The 6,988-nt window shown below is 45.6% G+C and overlaps 1 pseudogene; it reads right to left on the bottom strand.

The window, feature by feature from the left end:
• Positions 1 to 5,752: 5,752 nt before the first annotated feature.
• LOC110338959 lies at positions 5,753 to 6,205 on the bottom strand (annotated as a pseudogene).
• Positions 6,206 to 6,988: the final 783 nt, after the last annotated feature.

Genomic DNA, 6,988 nt, shown 5'->3' with positions numbered 1-6,988 from the left:
AGGGAGGGAGGGAGGGAGGGAGGGAAGATATTATATTATGATTTTGCAATATAGATGGAATTGTAGATTTCTTCTCCTGACTTTCCAGAGTAACTTCATCTGTTTTTAAGATGAGAGTGCCAGTCAGATGAATGTTCCAACACCTTCACTAGAACAGAGCTGCCCAGGTCTGTGGTTTTCCATAGAGGCTCGGGCACAAACCTGTTGCTTCTTTTGATTCTAGTGGGCAGCCTGAGGTCTTCCTGATAGACGCTACTGATCATTTCTGTCACTTTAGATACCCCTCACCGTAAACAGAAGAGTCCATGACCAGGTTGCCTGCAGTTTTCCTTCATCTCAAAAGCGACGTGAAGCTTCCCCCTCACCTCCACGGAGGGGAGGCCTCAGCACTGCTGAGAGCAGCTTCCAAGCAAAGCCTGAGGGAACAGAGAAAGGGAAAGAGAGCCAGTTACTATGCAGGCACTCATCTGACCAACGCTTTTTCCAGAGCACATCGCTAAATGCTCACATTGAAGATGGGAGCATTCTCAGCGTAGCCTGGTTTGAGTTATAATATTTAAAATTCCTGTGTACTGTCCAATTCCCCACTATGTTTTGTTTTAGTACACTACTACATACATTATATGAAACCTTCAGCAATTTTTTTTTTAAATAAACTAGGCTTTGTGCAGGATGAGTTTGCCCAACTGCTGGTCGATGTAAATGTGCTGAGCCCAATTAAGATAGGATACACCAAGCCAGAGTGTTTGGTGGGCAAGTATTGTGTGCCTGCAGCTTGAGATGAACTCAGTTTCACCGAGGGTTTATCGGGACGTCACCCATCCTAAGGCGAAGAGCATCCGTAGCTGGAGACTATGAAATAGATGCTGCCAGTAAATGGGGGGGGGGGGGGAAGAGAGGTGCTTAATTACACTTCATTATAAAACCCAAAACATACTGAATGAGACCCACAATCAAAGAAATTTCTAATTAGAGGCAACCTGTTCACAGCTACATCAGAGGTCAGATACCTATTGTCTGTGTCAGTTACAACCGATTAAGATCCTCTCCTGTTTTGGTGCAGCTCGGATCCAAGATGGCTTTCTAGGCTGTGTTAATGTTTGGAAATGTTCTGAGAATATTGGGAGGCAAGCGATAATCACATGAAACTTGAGTTTCAGCCATGCCATGGTCCGGATGTTTGTATCATCCCCAAATTTTGCATGCTGAAACCTTGTCACCCATGCTCTGGAATCGGAGGTGGGAACACCAAGGGCAGGGGGCGGGGGGATTAGTGTGTGATGGTAGAGCCCTCAGAAAACCGATTAGTGCCCTCATAAAAGAGGTTCAAGAGAGATGCCCTGTCCTTCCCTTTGCACGATCTATGGACAGAGTAGTGAATCCCCAGAAGAAATCAAGTCTGCCAGTGCCTTATTTTGGTTTCAGTACAAGACTATGTACATCATATGAAACCTTTTATATATATATATATATACACACACACACACACATATTAGGCTTTGTGCTAGATGAGAAACACACACACACACACACATTAGGCTTTGTGCTAGATGAGAAACACACACACACACACACACACACACACACACACACTGCCATTTACAGCCCGCCAGTTCATGTCTTTATTGTAATGACTGGAAAGGCTAAGATGGAGCCACAATATTTTTTTGGACCATGCCTATGCCTATTTGCTCAAAGATGGCTGTTCTGGCCCTGTAATGGTGGCGTTGAGTAGATGTGACAGAAATAACAGTCTGAATGACTAAGGCCTGAGAGAAGAGGCACAGACGTCACACCAGCGGAAGGAATAACCACGCTTGGTACACGCCCCCAGTGTGTCCGCCACTCCTTTGCCTTTCCCATGCCTCCTCCCTCCTCGGAGGTACAGACTGTTCTCATGTTTCCCATATTTCGCATGCCTGCTGGAAGGCCATGACCACAAAGCTACATATTTGCCTTACCCATGGCCACGGGCTGAGCTTGGCGCCCGCAGGCCTGGCTGGCTCAGCCCCGGTAGGAATGATGAGACTCTGGAGGCACTAAGTCGATGCAACATGAGTCATTTTAAGAATTTAAAGAGCTGATGGCTTCTAAGGGCACCGTTTTTCTTCTTTCCAATAAACTGAGGCACTAGGGTCCCTTTCTCCATACCATAATGATGGAAAACAGGTTCTGGTCACTGGGAGAGCCTTGGCTTCCTGAGTTACGAAGCTCCTACAGCTATCAGATTCCCGCATCGCTTTCTCTTCCAAAGGGTTTGAAGAGATCGAAATCCTAGCTCTCTCATTGGCTACATGGTCTAGGAGAGGACACCACGTTCTCTGAGCCATGGTGAGTTTGTCAGGGAGATGAGGACAGTGACCTCTCTGGAGATTCAAAGCTAGCAAGCAGATAAGGTTTCCAAGGCGTCTGCGCGCGCTCCCGACCAGCGGCCTTCTCTCGCTCTCTGCCATCCTCAAGCTGCTCTTCCTGCCTCTACCTCTTCTATTTCTGTCTTGTTTTCCTTCTCTGGAATCTACCCTTCAAGTTCAACTTTCTTAGAAGAAGGTTCCAGCCCTGGGCTCTTGGAGGTCTCATTGCCCTACACTCTCGCTGTGCTCCCGTCTTCCTACGTCACAGCCCTTACCCCAATCCCTCAGCATCGAAAACCATCCCTATGTCTGCCCCGCCACTGAGGCAGGAAACCTGATTCGTTGTTCTTCCTTTCTCAGCCTGTTGCCCTGGAACATTGACCCCAATGCTCCCCAACAGTAAGGGATAGATCTGAGGTCTGCAAATCACAATCACCATTCCCATAAAGTAGGTTATTCCTAGTACCCTCTCCTAATCACTTCCAGGGTCTATAACCACCCTCTTCAAACCATAAAATCTGAAAGAGAAGAGGAAATAAAAGAAATCTCATAAACTCTGACCTACTAGAACTGAAAAGTCCTTTGTGTCAACAAAGGATAGCAACTCCACGGGAAAGGTTCCGGCATCGTTCCTGTCCTTGCTGGATGGACTCCAGCCCCTGCCTGGGGTTTAGGACAGAGTGTCTGTCTGTCCCAGTACTCATTCATGAGCCCTTAATGATCAGCCTCTCTGATGCAAAGAGCGCCGAATAGACAAGTCTGTTCCAAAGAGAAAGGAAAGCTAAGTACTTAATGCTTCCAGGGTGACAGAGTGTCCTTTATCCCAAAGGCGTGGACAGCCTGAGCAGAACTCTCTCCTCAGTTTCAGATGACGAAATGTTGAGTCTCGGGGAGTGGGAGTCACTCGCGGAAGTCCTCTAGAGGATGCATCCCTGCCAAGTCCTCCAAGGACTGTAGAAAACAGGTGTAAAAATCAGAAATGGGAGCACCCAGAAGGCGGCCAAGGGCATATCGTTTTCTGGGAAATCGGTACACGTAACTTCTTCCACTGTTGCAAATGATTTTGTGTGCATCATGTAAATAAGTTGGTTTTTTTTTTTTTTTTTTAAGTGGAAACCTCAGATGAAGGAGGAAAACACTGAGGCCCTTTATAAAGGAAAGCCTTTCCCTCGGGAAATAATCGAAGGCCTCAATTGCTCAGGTCTTTCAAAGACTGTGCAAAGCACCCTGAGCACACTGTAGAGAATAAGTCTGCGTTCTCGAGGGAACTGGCTGTATGATCTAATAGGTCTTTGCCCTCATTCTAATTCCAGTGATTCATGTGTGACTTATTTAATTGTTATCATCTATTGCAGATATATAAAAGGATGCTTTTATTCTTCAAAAAAAAATCTAAATTCAAATCACCTTTAATATCACCAAGTTTCTCCTTCCATCACCCTTCAGAGCGTTGACATATTAACTTTTTGACCTACCCTCAACCCCATTTCCACCTTCCAGGATACAAAAAGTACATCTGCCAAGCAGCTGGGTATAATGAGACGCCCCACCCAACGGTGCATTGAAAACAGGTTTTAGAGGACTAAGGGTTAAGTGAAGTCCCCCAGGAATTCCAATCTATTGCAAGCTGCTAAGTCAGAAGCTGCCTGGGGCCTAGGTGTAACCACAGCTAAGAAAACAACGCCTAACTGCCTTGCCCTCCACAGCATTTAGCATTTAGCATGGTCAGAAAAACCACCTGTTACTTGAGAGAGTGTCAAAAGGATTCTAAGCCATAATTAAAGGAATAAAAACATATTGTGAATTGCTATGCAAACCTCAGGCAGATGTGCTATTTAACTGTGGGTTCGATCTGTGATATTAATTTGAAATAAACATAGCAGAAAACAAAACGTGCAGTGAACCGAGATGTGGCTTGCCTGAAGGTTTTGTTTCTTCTGTAGACTTTGACAGTTGTGGTTAGCAGCCTAAACGCAGGCAGAGCTGATGTGTCTTACAAACAAACCTGAGTATGTCTGGAAATCGCTTAGGACAGCTGGTAGCCAATCAGATGTGCCCGAACCACTGCGCATTGATGTGAATATTTGTAAATGACAGTTACAATAATAAATAAGCAGTGTCGGCCAGTAGGGTGCCATCCTCCCTCAGCTAGGCACTCTCTAGTCCCTTCTTTTGTTGTTTGTTTGTTTCTTTGTCTGTTTTTCCGAGACTGAGATTCTCTGTGTAGCTTTGGATGTCCTGGAACTCACTCTGTAGACCAGGGTGGGCTCAAACTCAGAGATCCACCTGCCTCTGCCTCCCGAGAGCTGGCATTAAAGCCACACACCACTACTACCCCAGTTAGATCTTGCCTTTTAACCCCACCAAAGGCAAAAGAACACTATACTCCAGCAGAATGCACACTTGAATACCTGGACCCATTCAAGAGATACATAGTCAGGTCCTTGGGAAAACATACTTCTCCAAGGATTGGCCAAATAGCTTTTAACCTCAGATACATGGGGCAAAGCAAGGAGCTGAATGCAGCCAGCGACTACTCAGAAGTACAACCCTGATTGGTAGTGTTGTTTTGTGTATAAGTGTCTCCATCTCCTTAAACTCCCTCTAAACCTTCAGGGAGGAGTGTGCTCCTGAGGGTGAAGGGAAGGGCATGAAGACATGAACTGAAGAAGCCAGGGCAAAGCAATTTGGTGGTACATGGGTGTTCACAGCTTTGAATCCAGCATCACCCTGAGAAGATTGCTCAGTTCAGTTGACAGATCTATGCAAATGTGTGGGAAATGAAGAAAAGGCAAGCTGACATTCACTTTGGAGGCTGAAAAGAATCACTTTGATTTGCAATGATTTTAATCTCCCTTTTACCACAGTGAAACATTGCAAAAGCAAGAGCTCCGAATGTCATGAGATGAAGCTTCCAAGAGTTCTGTTGGCATACTTTTTTCATTCCTGAGCAATTACCTTGCCATATACATTTACTCTAGAACAGTATATAGTGACACATTCGACTTTGATACTGAAAGATAATGACATATATAAATACCTCAAATGTAGAAATGACTTTAACATACAATCTACTGCCCTGTGTGCGCCTTTATATGCCGAGCCCATAAAAAGTTCAAGTTTCTCACTTTATGCAATTGATTACTATTAGTCTGAAAAAGAGTGTATATTTTCTTATCTTGAAAAAGTCTCGACGGGAAGTGGTGATGCACGCCTTTAACCCCAGCACTTGGGAGGCAGAGGCTGGCGGATTTCTGTGTTCGAGGCCAGCCTGGTCTACAAAGTGAGTTCCAGGACAGTCAGGGCTACACAGAGAAACCCTGCCTCAAAAAAAACCAAAAAAGAAAAAAACAAAGTCTCCCCCCAATAGGTATAACTATTATCAGCAAAGATCCAAAGACTTATTTCTTCTTGGATACACCCACAGTACGCGGCCCCAGTGGCCAGTGACCTTGTTGTGCTGACCTTGGACACAAAGGCCTCAAAAGTGGTGCAGCCCCCTGTGGGTTCGCATCTTCTTTGGCAGCTCTAGGCCCTTGCACAGCTTGTTGTCTAGACCATTGGCCAGAACCTGGCTACACTATCCCATCCTTCACATCCTTCTGCCTGTCCAAGAACCGGTCCAAGTCATGATTCTGCATGATGGTGGTCATGTCTTCCACCTCTTCTCCGTGCCCTCTTGACCTCTTGACCTTGGTGAGGTCAATGTCTGCCTTCTTCAACACCACATGAGCATATCTCTGCCCCACACCTTTAATGGCAGTGATGGCGAAAGCTAATTTCTGCAGCCTGTCAATGTAGATGTTATGAACTCTCAAAATGTGCTGGAGTTTCTCAAGGGTCACTGGGGTCATGGTGGCGACACACGCAGTAGTGTGTAGGCCTCCTGTGGAAGGCCTTGACAAAGTTTTGAGAGGCTCTTTTCTGGCCTAGATTATGATCTATATTGAAGCTGTGATCTTTTGGCTCAGTGGTGAAGAGCACTGGCTGTTCTTCAGGAGGACCCGGGTTCAATTCCCAGCACCTACATGGCAGCTCACACCTGTCTATAACTCCAGCTCCAGGGGATCCAACACCTTCTCTCAGACACACATCCAGGCAAAACACCAACACACAGGAAATAAACCTAAATACATCATTTAAAATATATATTTGAAGACTAGATCTCTATATTAGTTTTACAACCCTTATGAATTCACAGTCCTGAGCGGCCATTATGTGGGGCTGCAAGCTTATGATTACCCTTTCATGGTGCCTCATCATCTTTCAGAATGACATTCTGTTACTCAAGACTGCCCAAGACAGCTGGCTACAAACACCTTTCCTGCGATCACGTCCCCTTATTTCTGCAGGCTTCATTCATGACAGCCAGAGTGGATCCCTAAAGGCTTTCTAAAGCGTCTCTTCCCATTTCTGACCTTGTTCATCCTACTCTGTCCTCTTGACATGCCCTTATAAGCCCCCTTACTACAGTAGAAGTCTCACCTCCGAACATCTCCATGGGTACCATACTGATGTCTTATTTGTGGCTATGTGCCGATACTGAGTAAGCTAACTGGTTCCAGGTAGAGATGTGGCATGTGCTCAGTGAATACAGTTTCACGTACTTTTCAAACACTAGTGTTTCCTAAGCCATC

Source organism: Mus pahari, chromosome 22 (assembly GCF_900095145.1).
Source record: "Mus pahari chromosome 22, PAHARI_EIJ_v1.1, whole genome shotgun sequence".
NCBI classification, from domain to species: Eukaryota; Metazoa; Chordata; class Mammalia; order Rodentia; family Muridae; genus Mus; species Mus pahari.
The sequence above is the reverse complement of the archived record's forward strand: the minus strand, read 5'-3'. Positions and strand labels throughout refer to the sequence as shown.